Source organism: Pinus tabuliformis, chromosome 6, assembly GCF_031772625.1.
Source record: "Pinus tabuliformis cultivar Carrire ecotype Pingquan chromosome 6, CPIR1, whole genome shotgun sequence".
NCBI classification, from domain to species: Eukaryota; Viridiplantae; Streptophyta; class Pinopsida; order Pinales; family Pinaceae; genus Pinus; species Pinus tabuliformis.
In genome coordinates, this window is record NC_142292.1 from 940,849,976 (window position 1) to 940,865,778 (window position 15,803).

The 15,803-nt window shown below is 35.4% G+C and overlaps 2 pseudogenes; one reads left to right on the forward strand and one right to left on the reverse strand.

Annotated features, from left to right (window-relative positions):
* Positions 1 to 3,416: 3,416 nt before the first annotated feature.
* On the reverse strand, positions 3,417 to 4,257 carry LOC149262009 (BTB/POZ domain-containing protein At3g05675-like; annotated as a pseudogene).
* A 1,330-nt stretch (positions 4,258 to 5,587) lies between these two features.
* LOC149262010 (polyadenylate-binding protein-interacting protein 7-like) lies at positions 5,588 to 6,869 on the forward strand (annotated as a pseudogene).
* Positions 6,870 to 15,803: the final 8,934 nt, after the last annotated feature.

Below are 15,803 nucleotides of genomic sequence, written 5' to 3' on the forward strand. Positions count from 1 at the left end.
CAATGGCAAGTTTCTCACTTCCGGTGACAGGTTTACATCAATGGCCTTCGACTGAAATATTTTGCATGGTGTTCGACGCCAAGTCCTTTATTCACACCACATGAATTGTACTGCAGTACCTTGAGGGTCATTATCATTATCGGTGATTCCTCTCGCGCCTGTTAACAGCTTACATCATTGGCTGGTAATCAGGCGATGTCTTTCCATTTTCGACTCTAGAACATCTCTCACATGGATCGACTTGTACTTTGAGTGAAGATCGAACGAGATTGAAGACCCAAGATCTAGTTTCATCCATTGGAGTTGCGATATATATTCAGGGAAATAAAGACATCAAATGTACATCATTGCTGCATAGATAATCATCCAATCAAAGGGATGATGGCTCTACCAGAGTCATCAGTCTACACTCAGACGATTGTCTGTCCTATGTACATGAAAATGAATTTATAAAGCTGAGCATGGGAATGCCCGCCTCAGCTAGATCATGAAAATATTATGAAGATAATGTATTGTATTGTATCTTATTACAGGTCTCCTCTCAGCTTGAAAGAACTTTGGATCCTCATAATAAAGAATTTCACCCGACATCAAAAGATTAATGACCTCACGCTTTAGGGGGCAACTGTTATAGACATTTTTGGGAATTGCAACCCTAAGCATGAAATGTCCATAAACCAAGGGCTCCTAAGTCCCTAAAAGTGTTGTTCTAACCCCTAAAGGAACAAGGTCATCTGATTACAGCTTCTCCCAGAAGTTCTCCATGAAAAACTGCTCAGAACTGGTCAAAACAGGATCATTTCAATTGCTCCTTAGGCGAAGTGCGTTGCATCTCACCTAAGTACAGTGTGTGGGTGCATTTCATTTCAAAAATCCCTTCTATGGGGTGTGATGGGTGAGAAGTGACAAATGGCAGTGTCATTCCGTGAGGTAGAGAGGCATGGAATCTTCCAGAAACTTCTCCTGTGACACTTGCCTCTCTGAATTCGACCAAGGATGAGTAAGAGATCATCAATCTCTAAGTGGAAGCAAGATCTATCAGAGGGAAGACACTAATTAAATCACAAGCTGACTCATCTCCCTTACAGATATCTATATATGGATCTCTCATCCCAGAGATCCAGAGGCTGGAATTTTGCATATTGTAAGGAATTGCTGTTGGTTTCTTGAGACAACATCAGAGTGTTGGGTGATCTAAGCTTTGTATGAGGTGAAGAAGGGCTTACTTGCTGAGAGGATGATGCTGGGTCAGAACAACTAGTTGTAACTCCCTTGGCTCTTTCTTGTTTATCAATAAAAGCTATTCAAGTTTTCCTCCATACTCTTGTGTCATTCACGTTTTACGCATTTGTATGGTCAATTTACATCTGATCCTAGATTGTTTATGATTATAGATCCATGTTCTTGTATAGTTTTATGCTACTGTGATCCTACAGGTACTCTGTGAAGCTGGGCGTATAAGGAAGCAAGTAGCGAAAGACTATCAAGAGAGAGAGGAATCAAACTAGGAGATTAGCGCAAGACAGAGGTTGGTCTTCTTTGTTCTTCTCTTATCTATATTTCATAAAGGAAAAACAAAAGTAGCTTTACTTTGTTTGTTTCAAAGGTAGCTACCACACCTTAGTGGGATAAGTAGTTCTGTGTAGACACTTTTCCCTGTAACACGAAGATAGATTGCAATGATACAGAAAGTTTTCCACAAATCTCAAGGACTTCACAACACTTTGTCTCTTCTTTCCACAACACACAACTGACTATGAAGCAAATAAGCCACCATCTTAGGAAGTTAAATTTTTAATTTTTATAATGTTCTTAATTTTTAAACTGTGAATAGTTTAATGTTGGAGTCCATATGGTGAACATGGGTAGCATGCAAGCTCTATGTGCCTATCTCATATTCTTCATATTTAGTTTAATTTATTATGAATATTTTTTATTTTTTTGTTGTTATTTTTTTTATGTTCCATTCAATTATTATAATGAAAAATGTGTCCCTCATCTTCATTGATTGCACGTGGATGTCGCACTATGATTTAGATAGTTCGATGGGAGTTTTCCAACAAACAAATCTTGCGCGAGGCATTATCTTTCTACTCTTGTTGGTTATTCAACACAACCTTGTAGGTGAAGAAGTTTTAGTTTTTTCAGAAATCCATTTTCCTTGTGTTGAACTCATACTACCATATTGCTAATGGTCCAACGCATATTCTTCTTTGGGAACACAAGAGAGGCGTTCATTCCTTGTCCTTCCTGCGTCCTTTTGAATGGTTATCCATTAAGATGCCTGAAAAGCCATGGTAACATTTGTGTTTCTCTACCGATTTTCATTTTTAGGAACATATGTTAACTCAGAGCAATACTAGTTTCATAACTAATTTTGTTTGGTTCTTAGATAATTGGAGGATGTAATATTCATTCATACATAGTGTTCCACTTCTAGATTTCAATAAATATATGAAAATATGTGACACCAATATGCAATAATCAGGTCTAAAAACACTTGCTAATTGTAAAGAATAACACGTAACGCCTACGTTTGCTTTTGTTCATGAGGCCTCTATATGCATGGATGTAGTTTCCATAATTATTGATTTTGACCACTAAACAAGACCTTCCAAACTCTTATAATTATTTTTGCTAGGCTTATATCCCTTTAATTCTGATAAATGTAATGTATGATGATTTGAATGTTTTATTTTGTGGTTCTAAATCCATATAAGGAAAATTGCACGATATATTTACTTATGTCTTAATTTGTGTGAGGGTTCATGGAGGCGACAAGGTTTATAAGTTGAGAAATTATTGTGGATAAGGAAATATATTATTCTATGCATCTGGATGAATAAATACCGCAATACATCCTATTTTCATTTTTGGTTATATACCATTCAATGCTAAAGTGTTCTCAATAAGTGTAGGATCAAGTAGCACGATTATTGAGAGTTGGTTGGTATAATTTTTTAAGCTTATGGTAGGTGCTCTGCATTCACTGGGTTGATTGGTTAAATTATTTATTTATTCCAAAACATGGTGAATAGAATATCATTTAGACCTTATGAGAATTGCGACAATTCCTTTTAATATTTTTTTGCATCAAACTATAGTGAAAGTTGTTTTATTAAACTTTTATTACCATCCCTAAGGTAGTTAATAACATAAAATGCAACCTATCTGACCTAAAGAAATAGAGTAACAACAAGAATGTTAAATATACATTACAACATGGGATACATGTTCAAAGGACTTACAATTTTACAACATATGAATGACCAATATTTCACACTATGGAGGCACTAATACCACTATTCAGATCAAAATACAATCCCCTTTTTGTTTCCCTATACCTTTAACAATACACTTCGAAAAGATCCACTTAAATATGGATATCTTTCCTACTTTGTTTGAAGCCAATTATATTAATGGCCAACATTGGTAACAATAGAGGTATTGTTGATATTAAAACCAGTCAAACCCAAAGACATTCTCCATTTTTTCACTTTGAATATGTAACACCACACTTTAAAAGCTTCACTTCAGTATTTTTCTTTCTGTATTTTAAAGGTTCACTTAAATCTATGTATTTTTCTTGCTTAGTTTTAAGCTAGTCTGCCAAAATTTTAGCTCGATCACCAGAAGGAAATTCCAAAACTAGTGAAATCAACACAAATTCTATGTGTCAGTAGAGATAATTATCCATTTTGTAAGGATTTTTTCATTAAAAAATTGTAGGTCAGGTTGTGGTTTTGTCTCCTTTATAGATGGTAGCCAAATTTAAACCAGATGTGTTCACCTTGGAGGAAAAAGGATTACATTGTCATACCTAATTGCCTACATTGTCAAACTCAACAACTTCCAAAACATTTCCTGTAGTTTCTATCAATTTCATTTTTTTTCGATAGACATGACTTAAATCTTAGATATTTAATTATCTAAAGAATTTTATCTAAAGCTTAGCCCACTTACGGACAAATTTCATTAAAATATCCATCTTAGGAAAAATGTCACACAACAATAAGAATCCAACCAAAAATATTACCACTACTCATTTCATATGAAATCAAGTTAACTTGTTTCTAGCAAAAACCTGTCTCTTCCACATACACATGGTCGTGTTCTCACATCTATAGAAGAGAATAAAGGATTAAATTGGTTCACCTAGATTCTTAGCAAAATTAAGCAATATTTCAAACCAATAAGGTTCACAAGAACAATATGCTTAGTTGTGAATAGATACAATTGGAAATCTTTGAATCCCATTTCAGTCCTTTTTAAAATTTCCATATCCCTCGGGTCATCTCCTACTTCAAGAAACTCATAGACTTGTAGCCATCTTTGTCTACCATTTGATAGAGAATTTGTGACATCCATGTAGTGTCACCAAAATAATAGGTGCAAAAAATAGATTAGAATAAAAAATTACTGTTAAGGATGCTAAATATATTAACAATTACTGCAAACCCGACTTCATATGCTCACAACTCCTTCCTATTCTACTACTAAAAATCCTAAAGTATAAAGTGCATTTAAAACACACAACTAGAAGAGTCTATTTTACAAGAAATGAGAGTATGTAGATTCCATTTTACTCGACAAAGCTCATGTATATTCCAAAATGGGGATGGTTTCTAGCTTTTCTAAACCAACAAAAGTAAATGTGCAATGCAGACAAATTTTGAGATTACCACAACCAAAACAAGAGAAATTGAAAGTAGTCTAGTAAGCAATATATAAACATCGAATTCTAATTCCAAGCATGAAAAAAATAAAACAAGGGTATGCACTGTGAATATGAATGTTAATGTTGCTCATGAAATAAACCAACAAGAAAATATCTTAAAATTTACCATAGAGAACCACTTTTTGGTTGAGAAGCACTCTAATGTTTAATAGAAATTATCTTAAGGTGTTCTAAAAGCTAGTATGCAATATGAAATGTCATTGTCAATAGCCTAAGGGGTTAACTCAACCATTAAACTGGTTGTTTCCAATGTTGTTAGCCATTTGGCTAGTTCCATACCAACATGCATTGGGTTTGAATCCAGGTTGCACTAGTCTATGCTGATGGATTTACTAGGGATGTTATCCTCAAATGTGGGCAAGCATCCCTTCTTTATTAAAACAAAAATAACTCTAATAGATGTTTTTATACTTCATACTTACATTATCATGTATTGCAAGTAGAGGTGCATCATCATATTAGACTAGCATATACTCTACATGCTTTTGTGTGAAAGTTTTGAGTTCTTCTGGAGAAGAAGGAGAATTAGAATGTTTTCTATCAACTTGTATTACAACATATATGACAAAGAGAAAAACATTTTTTATCGCATCTGAATCAACTGATTAAATTCTAGCAAGGATGGAAATGACTTTAAAACCTAGGTTTGAAAGCTTTGTTATAATTTATTCATCTTCATGTTCCTCCCACAGAACTGACTCATAATATTGAACAAATTTTGAAATTATTCAATCAACACCAAGTTTGGTGGTTACTTTCAAAATCCCAAGAGCCTTTTTTACATTCTACAATTAGTTTGCAATGAGTCATTGTCCACATAATTGGAATTTTAATATAAATCCATAACAAATGAATTTAGGTGAAGGATACCCAAGTGAGTGAAAATGAGCACTCCAACATACTTTCAATTCCATGATATTTTCAAACAATTTCTATCCTCTCATTTGCCAAACCTCTGACTTCTAGTTTTGATCTTTGAATTTTAGAACCATATAGGAAGGTCAATGTAGTTTATTTTTATTGAATTTTACTACACTTAGCATCTATTCAGAATTTTATATGAATTGCTGATCAAAAAATTTATCTGATTAAATTTTTTGTGGCTTTTGAGCAACTTTTTCTTTCTAGTATTTACTATTGATATCTCTTAGCTTTTTGTGAGAACTAGACTAAATTCTCATCACTTATTTTCCAAACTAAGACAAGGTCATAATAATTTTCATGCAAGGGGGTCTTTATGTGCTCAATTCTCACGAGTCTCCATCTTACAACATCTTACACAAAATATGAACTCGTCCATAAAAGGAGGGTCAAATACTAAGAAGTCCTCTTTAAATCCAAATGCAACAAAATTTGTTTCCTCAAAACTTAGAGTTGCACCGCGCAGTGAAAACAACATAGATGTATTCAAGTTAGAAGTTGCAAAGGGTTGTGGTAAAGTTTTCTTAAATAGAACTAAGTCAACAACCTCTAACACCTACGATGATGAAACTAGCAAATATTGGTGTTCCAAATTTCTTGATGATAGAATGCTTTGCAAAAGTATGGGGGTTTTTTATTAAGAATTTTGATTGGTCATGATTATCCACGTGCTTCCAAGTCTCAGGGTGTAATGGAAAGTGGGAAACTAGATTTTGACAAGATGTGTCAAAGTGTTGATGTCAGTTTTCCCAATGGCAAGTCTAAATATTCATTTTTTTATTATGTAGAAGGGATATCTGGTAGTGGAATGGCACCTTTATCTGCTTCTAGTGGATGGGAGAAATATATTATGGAACATGATAAGCAACTGGTGAAAACCAAAGATGGATATTTTAGTGTTGATGAATGTGATGTTGGGTTTTTTAATGAATTGTTAGGAGAAAAATTGATTTCAGAAAATGGAGATATCAATCCCATGGAGCTTCTTGCTACAATATCCCCATGTTTTGTATCTAAGAGCCTAACAGACATATACTATGCAAATGTAGTAGATATAAGCTTGACACTCAAGATGCCGACTTAACTTGATGTACTAGCATACATTAGATTGTTAGTTATAAAAGTGTGTTTCTCATTGAATGTTTTCATATCAATTAAATCACCAATTATTTTTCTTTTAATATTGTCGTGTGGATGGATTACTCAATAATTTGTGCAACTTTTCACTTGTCACTTTTTGTCATGGAGGAGACTTTTGTACCATTCCAAGGAATCAAGAATGACCTGAAGGGAGAGTTTCTATGTTACAAACAAGACTCGGTCAATGGCTTTAATGCAAAGTTCAGGTATTTAGTTCAAGACGACCTCATTATAATGATCATGGAATGATATTATTGAATTAATTCTAAACAATTTTCGATTTTCCACTGTAAGAATTATTGACTCCTTTTATTTCTTTAATTACTGCTCATATCTACTGTATTTGAAATTCATTTTTAAATAAATATTTCCATTTGTTTCTTAAATTTAGATATATAGCCATGATGTCCAAACTCCAATGCACTTTATGTAGATGAATTTACTTATATGATCTAAATATTTGTTGGAATAATTGTGCTTGAACATGATCCTTGCTCCCACAACATACATATTCTTTGCTTCTCTTATTGCAATAATTTCTTTTGGAGAACAACTAGACAAAAGCACAATTAAGTTGATATTTTTATGGCACTCTCTACTATGAGTTTGTATTTTTGATCATCACTACACAATAATAATATTAGAAAGGGATAATATTCACGATATAGTGGTATTTACTAACCATCCTTCATTATAGGCAGATCTTTGGTAGTTTTATGAGAAAAACATAACACTTCTCTAAAAGATTATAAGGATGGATCCAGTGAAATATTTTGAACACGTTTCATTATAAAGTTAGACAATCACATTAGTAGGTTAATATTCTTATAAATAAATTTTGAAAAAAGATAGAAAAAGGATCAATACAATTAGGACCTGTTAATGTTATGTTTTATCACCATCGTAGATGCTTTAGTAATACATGGTATTTAAAATTAAAAAATAAAATGTGTTGCAAATGGAATCTTTATTGCAGTCTAGATGTTTTCATCCATTGCAATATGTGGCATCATCCATTCTCTTATTGGAGGTCAACCTCTGTTATTTCTTGGGGTGGATGAACCAAATGTGCTTATGTATACATTCAAGTACAAATTTTCTAAAGATGGAGAACATTTAGGCCCAAAATTGTTCTTGGCTTCGACAAGATGGTAATAATTTGAAATTTTATCACCATCTGTGACCTTTCACATATTTATTCCCTTTTACAATAGTATAATGAATGTTGGTACGAGACAATATGATATATTTATTTAGTTATTTATGAACGATACTCGAGATTTTTCACAAATAAGCTTGCATTCTATTGGAGTAACTACCAATTCTATGCTTGTTACAAATAGGGTATGCATATGGATAACATTCTTGTTAATCTTGCTAGTCATTCTTGGGGAATGTTTAATTATCAATAAATTTACCATGATAGCTAGAGAACTATTTGAGATTCTCATTGGTATATTGTTCATGCAACAGCCTATCCAGGTATGATTTTGTGAAAATTTTCACCTTCCATAAAAATTGCATTGATGAGCTCATTCTATTCTTTATAAGAATTCTCCTTTTTCCTTTCCTAAATGTGAGACATCCATAAACATGTTTAAAATGAATGTCAGGAATAACTTCATGTTTTCAAATCTTGATAAGGGCAAGATGTCGGTAGATTATTTCAAAACTTTCAAATGGTGTCATACCCCAATCTCCAATGCACGCTAAAAACTTAGATACTTTGAAACACTAGGTACCTTTCGATTACAACTCAGATTTTATGTTTTGTAAAGATGTAAGAATGTTTAAGAATGTGATATTTTATCAATTATTGTGTTATACTTGCTACAATTGGTCTATTATAGATTAGTAAAGATTGCTAAGAAAAACATTAAGAAAAACTAAATCATAGGGAAATTGTATGGAAACACGCAAGAAGCGTATTAGCAAATGCAAACTCCATTGGTTTACCATCCACCTCTGACGCTTGTAAGTTAACGATGCTTTTGAATATTTAAAAATTTGTGGGTTGTTCTTGATAGGAACTAAAATTTTCGTAGTTCTTTCTCATTCCATTTTGGATGTGTTTTAGCTCTTGGGAAGCCATTTAAATAACTTGAATATGTGACCCTTCAATTAGCTGCACCTATTGGGAATTTGGAAGACCCAGTTAATGAGTCAATTTGTTATCCAAAGCACATTTACAACCTACTTCCAGTTGAGTTCAAGGAACCATGCCTCAGTAATTTTTTGTAGTCCATGCTTGTTGGTTCTTGTGTTGCAGCTATCCCCTTACTTAAAAGGATTCCTACTTCAATGTTATGGGGTAACTTTGCGTCTATGGTAATAGAAAGCTTCCCTCGTAATCAATTTTTGGAAAGCTTAAATTTGAAAAATGTAAATGCTTTGGTTGTGTAGTTGAAATTTTTGGTTTTGAATTGAATTATTGTTGTGACTAAATTGAATTGAATACTTTTAAAAATTCTAAATTGCGTAGTTTTGGTTTAATATCTTACAAAAACAAAATTACAGTAAATTGTGTCACTGTTAATTTATTGGTACAAACAACTACTGACTAGTATTTAGTGAAATTCAGCATGTACTACCATTACGCAGTTGCCCTTGTTGATTTATGTTATCAACAAAAGAAAATGTACTATATTTTATGATTTTCTATTGCTTTGGTCTAGAGTTAATTTCTTGGTAGTGTCTATCAAAAAGAGTAACTAAAATTATAGTAAATTAGTAAGCTTTTAATTTTGATAATCCTATCATATTTAAAAAATGCAACCTTATGATCGAGAGTAATATATAAAAACAAAGTATTTATGGACCATGTTAATTGAAAGGGGACTCCATATATATGAGAAGAAAAATCAACATGTGCTAAGATTATCTAGCCCTTTAATCAAAGTTGAGACTCTATCTTTTAGTTTCTACTACTTTTACAAACTTGATAAATTCATAACACTAGCTTGATTTGAGTATCTGAGCACTCTACAAGAACTTGCCCCAAGTGATTTTTTATTTTCCACTATAGATCAATTGTTTACATATAACATGTTTAGTGAGATTTAGTATATATAGTATCAAGAATCTAATTACAACTTTCCATCTCTATTAAAACACACTTCATCCTCGAAATTTGATATGATATTATGAGTTTCAACCAAGGTAATATTATTAAATCTTTCTGTTGATCGTCGAACCTCCACCTAGGATTACAGTTGCAAGTTTATTCAACCTCTCCTTCTCCATTACTTCCCATGTGCTATGGACATTTTTGGGCATTGCAACCCCAATCATAAATGTCCATAAAACAAGGGCTCATAAGTCCCTAAAAGTGTTGTTCCAACCCCTAAAACAACAAGGTCAATGGATTACAGCATCTACTAGAAGTTCTCCATGAAAAACCACTCAGAACTGGTCAAACCTGGACCATCTCACCTGCTCCACGGTCAAAGTGCGATGCATCCCACCTAAATGCACACGGGAGGTGCGATTCATACTGAAAAGCCCTTCTATGGGGTGCGATGGGCGAGAGTGGACAAATGGCAGGGTCAATATGTGAGGTGGAGGATCATGGAATCTTCCATAAACTTCTCCTGTGACACTTGCCTCTCTGCATTCTCCTAGGGATGAGTAAGAGATCATCATACTCCAAGTGGAATCAAGAATTATCAGAGAGAGGAAACTAATCAAATCTCAAAAGCTGACTCACCCCCCTTGCAAACATCTATATATGGATCCCTCATCCCAAAGATCTAGAGGCTGGAATTTTGTATCTTGTAAGGATGTGCTACTGGTTTCTTGGTGTAACATCATAGTGTTGGGTGATCTAAGCTTTTCATGAGGTGAAGAAGGGCTTTCTTGCTGAGAGGATGACGCTGGGTCAGAAAAATTGGTTGTAATCCTCTTTACTATTCTTCATTATTAATAAAGCTATTCAAGTTTTCCTCCACATTATTGTATGATTGATGATATATGCATTTGTGTGGTCAATATATATCTGGTCCTATATTGTTTATGACTGTAGATCTTTGTTCTTGGATAGTGTTATGCTGCTTTGATTCCACAGGTGCTCTTTGAAGCTGGGTAGATGAGGAAGTGAGTGGCAAAGAACTACTAGAAGGGATAGGAATCAAGCAAGGAACCAAGCGCAAGACAGAGGTTGGTCTCCTTTTCCCCCTCTTATCTACTTCTCATAAAGGAAAACGAAAGTGGTTTTAGTTTGTTTGTTTCTAAGGTAGCTACCAACCTTAGTGGGACTAGCAGCTTTGCATAGACACTAGATTTCCCGATAAAAAAATGGCGACTCCATTGGGGAGCGAATAGATTGTTTGTTTGTCTATATTTGTTTGCTTTATAAACTTACAGGCGGAGCCTGAGGTCAAGCCAGCTAGCCTTCAAACTACATTTGCTATTCAAGTGCAAAGTATATCAAAGTTGCTTCATTTATCTCTGGGTTTTTTTATAAACTGAACAATCGATTTACAAGCTCTCTAATTGCCCTTTGGTGGCTCTAGTAACCTCCTTAGATCTACCCCTGTGATTTATTTACTGATTACCACTTGCTTGGCAAAAATCCCTGAACCATGTTGCAAACTGTTATCAAGAACTGGATCAAAAGTATCGCATTGTACCATCGCATCCTCTCTTCAAGGATATCAGTATGCATCACACTTCCCGTGTGCTGTAGGTGGGATGCATACTAGAATCACTGTGTAACAGGTGCGCTGATCAGAAAGGGCTAATTTTGCCTTCAGACTTTGGTTTTTTCACTCTTTTCAACTCTATTCAAGAGTTTTGCTGTCTGTAATCAGTATACCTTTGTTGGAAACCCCCTTCCTTTCCATTATTCCACCTCCATTGTGCAAGGAACTGTAAATGTTTTTATGTATTGTGAGCCATTTTCAGTTCTCTTTTACAAAGAAGTAGCGTAATTGAACTGTCGTTTCTTGATTTGAAAGTGTCGCAAGTGTCGTTTTCAGTCATAGAAGAGAATCCAATTGTTCTTGAGAGTCGATTACACTGTTACTCTTGTATTTAATTTGAATTAATAGTTTTTCAAGTGTCAAAAGCAAGTTTTCAGTTCCAAATAACAAAGTGTCATCATTGTCTTCATTTTGTCTTGAAAAGAAGCTTGTTAGTAATGTCGCTTTGAAAAATAATTCAGATTTGCATTAGCTTTCTTTTTATCATTCACACATTAAGAAGGTTGAAAACAAATACATGCATGTGCATTTGCATTTAGATTGTCTGTTGGTTTGATTTAGGACAGGGCATATAGTGTGTTCTCTCTGCTCTATGTTGAAAGAATATCATCCCTCTTTCTTTAGTAGCTAGGATTTTCATTGCAAAAAGAAGATTAAATGATTGTTTATCATCATAGATTGCATTTTAGGAATTGTATATCTACATCACGCGGTGAACCTGAAAGGCAAATTTCTTAAACATGATCAACTGTAAAATAAATTTAATGAATCTAAAAACGCTTTGGAACCTAATGCACAACATTTAGAAGTCTAGGCTAGAGACATATTCCAGTGTCGTAAAGCCTGGTAACTATTGTTTTCATTGCTGGTTGGGTGATTCCTCCACTTTTAGATGACAAGTGCCAGTACGGACTTGTGCTCTCACATACCATCGAGTATATATTGGGATACCACAATAGGCTATATCCTTTATCCATAGGAAGCCGTGTCTTCCGCCCTATCGATTGCAATGCACTGAACACAACATTCGCGAAGATTGACTGTAGTAGCGTAAAAAGTATTTTGCAGTTTTGCAATTGGTTTGTTAATCCCCTGCAGTACCGTAAAAAGTATTTTGCAGTTTTGTGATTGGTTTGGTAATCCCTATGTCTAGAATTCCATAGTAGTCTCTTTCGTTCCTTTTCAGACTCCTTAAAGGAAAAGGTCCATTTGAGCACTTGTCACTTCAAGCTCATTAAAAATCGAAGGCGACTAGAGTCATCTTTTGTTTTTTCTCAACTCTTAAAAATTGAAAAAACAAGTTGTGTCAAAGCGTATAAAATTTATTTAATTCGGAATCATTTCCCCTTTATTTTGAGTTGATCGAGTAATCCGCAATCGTGGAAGAAAGTCAATCGAAATCGCTAGAAAATCTTTTGGATAGACTAGATATGTCTGAACAAACGTCGACATCCAGGACTGTGTCATCTGATGCAGCAGCGGTAGAGCCTCCTACTGCTACTCCAACGATGTTTTCCGGTATACCAGCTGTCCCGGCAAGTTATCAACAACAAGCTGGAGTCCAATCAGGGACTGTTTCGACGACATGGTTAGTTCCTATTTCTTCATCCGGATTATCATATGGTATTTCTTATGTTGAAACTCAAAAAATTGATCCAATGTGTCTTCAAAGGCCAATCTACCCTTTAAGTACTGGATTGCCACCATATGGAGGGCAGTATGCCTTTTCATTGTTCCCTCATGGAGAACAACCATATGGGAGTTTACAACAAAGTTCAAGTCAAACTGGAGTTACATCCAGCAGTTGGGTACCAATACTGCCTCAGCAACCAAGGGTTGTATATTCAATGCAACCAGTCCACCTTGTGTCGAATATTCCCACTATACCTGCTATGGTGACTGCATTGCAAGTACAAGCGCTACCTGTTGTATGTCAACCCCAAGTCTCTTAGGTTGCAATACAACAACCTCTTGTCTCAACAACTCAATCACAACCTCGGGTTATTGCCTCCTTATCTGGAGTGAGTCAGGCTCAAACAAGTATTATGACTCGTCATCTTGGTCAATCATCCAGTATTGGACAACAGCAAATGGTCCAACAACCATGGCTGGTTCAATCTCAACAACCGCAATTCCAGCAATCATATCATGGACCTGAACAACAAGTCTTTGTAAGTAATGGGCAACCTCATTTCCAAAGCGGTTATCAACAACCATACTATAATGGTTATGCCCACCAACCTTACCAAAGTTACCAGAATCAAATGCATTATGCTGGTATGCAAAGACCAACTGCTAAGGCAATTCCATCTTATCCTCAGTATGCTTTGCCTAACCTGAATCAACAATTGCCCTTTGTAGCAACTCTAGAATTACCAGATCTAAACCAGCCGACGAATGATCCAATTGCTTACGACGCTTGGTGGTCGACGATTTCGCATAAACTTTCATCAGATATTCCTAAATTTAATGGAAATATGGGTGAAGACCCGTCAAATCATGTGATGACCTTTCATCTGTGGTGTTCATCTAACACTCTAAACGATGATTTGATTAGGCTTCGCCTTTTTCAGCGAACGTTAATTGGTCTGACAATAAAATGGTATATCGAATTACCTAGAGCTTCATTTGATAACTTCAGTACCCTAGCCACAACCTTTTTAACCCATTTTCAGTTACCCATAAGGTACGAAACGGGAACAAAAATTCTTACCAATTTCAAGCAAATGATGGCCACTCACATATCCAATCATATTCATGAGTGGCAACGTCGTCGTAGAATGATAAAAACGTATATTCCTGATCAGCGTTTAGCTGAATGACTTATTAAGTCATTATTACCTTCCATTACAGAAGATGTGGCAAAGGGAGGAGTTGTCACTAAAGAGCAAGTTATTGCTCGTGCGCAATATTTAGACTTGATTTATACTCAGTCTAGCACACTCTATGATAAAATCCCTGACGCTCCCAGACTGGAATTTTCCGTTCCTCCTCCTCCTAAATCAAACAAAGACTCTCATGCCGGCGATGGCATGATAGGTATGACAAGCACGAAATCGACAAAGGCTACATCTAAGAAATCCTACAAGATTTCTGAACAAAATGCAAATGAAGAACTTCTCGCCTTAGAGGTAAATGCCGTGTTGATCGACAAGAGCAAACAACTGAAGCAACCACGGGGTAAGAAGAAAAAGAAAGGGAAGAAGAAGAAACAGGAGGAGTCATCTCCTGAAATCTTCTGTAAACCCTTCTGGAAATAGGAAACCAAATCACCCATGCTTTATATGCGATGAGGATCATTGGACATCAGATTGTTCATATAAATCTTAGCTTAGAAAATTCTTCAAGAATACAAAAACCTCGGCAGTATTAACTGATCCATTTCCGAATCCAAGAGAAAATATGGTTGCTAGTGACAATGCTTCCCGATCCCAAGTACTTATGTTGTCCGTTTCAAAGCACCAAAATGATGCTTTGATATCGACAAGGAATAAAGATTACGGGAATCCACAGTTGTCAAACAACAAGGCTAATGATCAACCTAGTAGTTCGACAACAACTTCGACCGAAGTTGTGCCACCCATCATTCTTGAGCTAACGATAAAGCCACCAAAGGGAGTAGTACACAAATCGACATTTAATCCTCGTGCCAGAGTAGCACAGCATTATAATATAGTAGGGGACTTGGCCCAATCGTCGTCCGCTATGTCGACACTTGAGGTACTACAAAATTGCCCCTCCCAAAAGCAAGATTTATTTATCAGCAATAGGTGGGATTGACCCAATGGATTCCAATCTTGTGGCCTTTGATCACAAAGGATATGACCCTCAATTACCAGCTCAACTAGCTTTCCTTATTCAAGTGAAAGCCCTCAACAAAACTGTTCATCGAACAATTATTGAGGAGGGGGCATCTACATGTATTATGTTGATGAGTTGCTGGAAAAATTTAGGCTCACCACCCTTGTCGCGATCGTCAAGGATGTCAAAAGCATTTGATGGATGATCATACACTCCATACGAGATTTTAAGTAACTTGCAATCTGAACTGGGCGGCAAAACAGTAGAAATTGATGTTGAAGTAATCGACAAAAACCTTGATTACAACATCCTACTGGGAAGGCCCTGGATATATGCCATTGCCGCAGTTGTGTCGACCTACTTCAGGAGGATTGAATTTCCCTTCCAAGGAATAATTACCATCGTCGACCAACAAACATTTCTCCCCAACAGTTCACAAGTTACAGGAAGCATTCCAATGATCCATGGAAGCAATCATTCGCTTCAAAATATTGGAGTAGGCC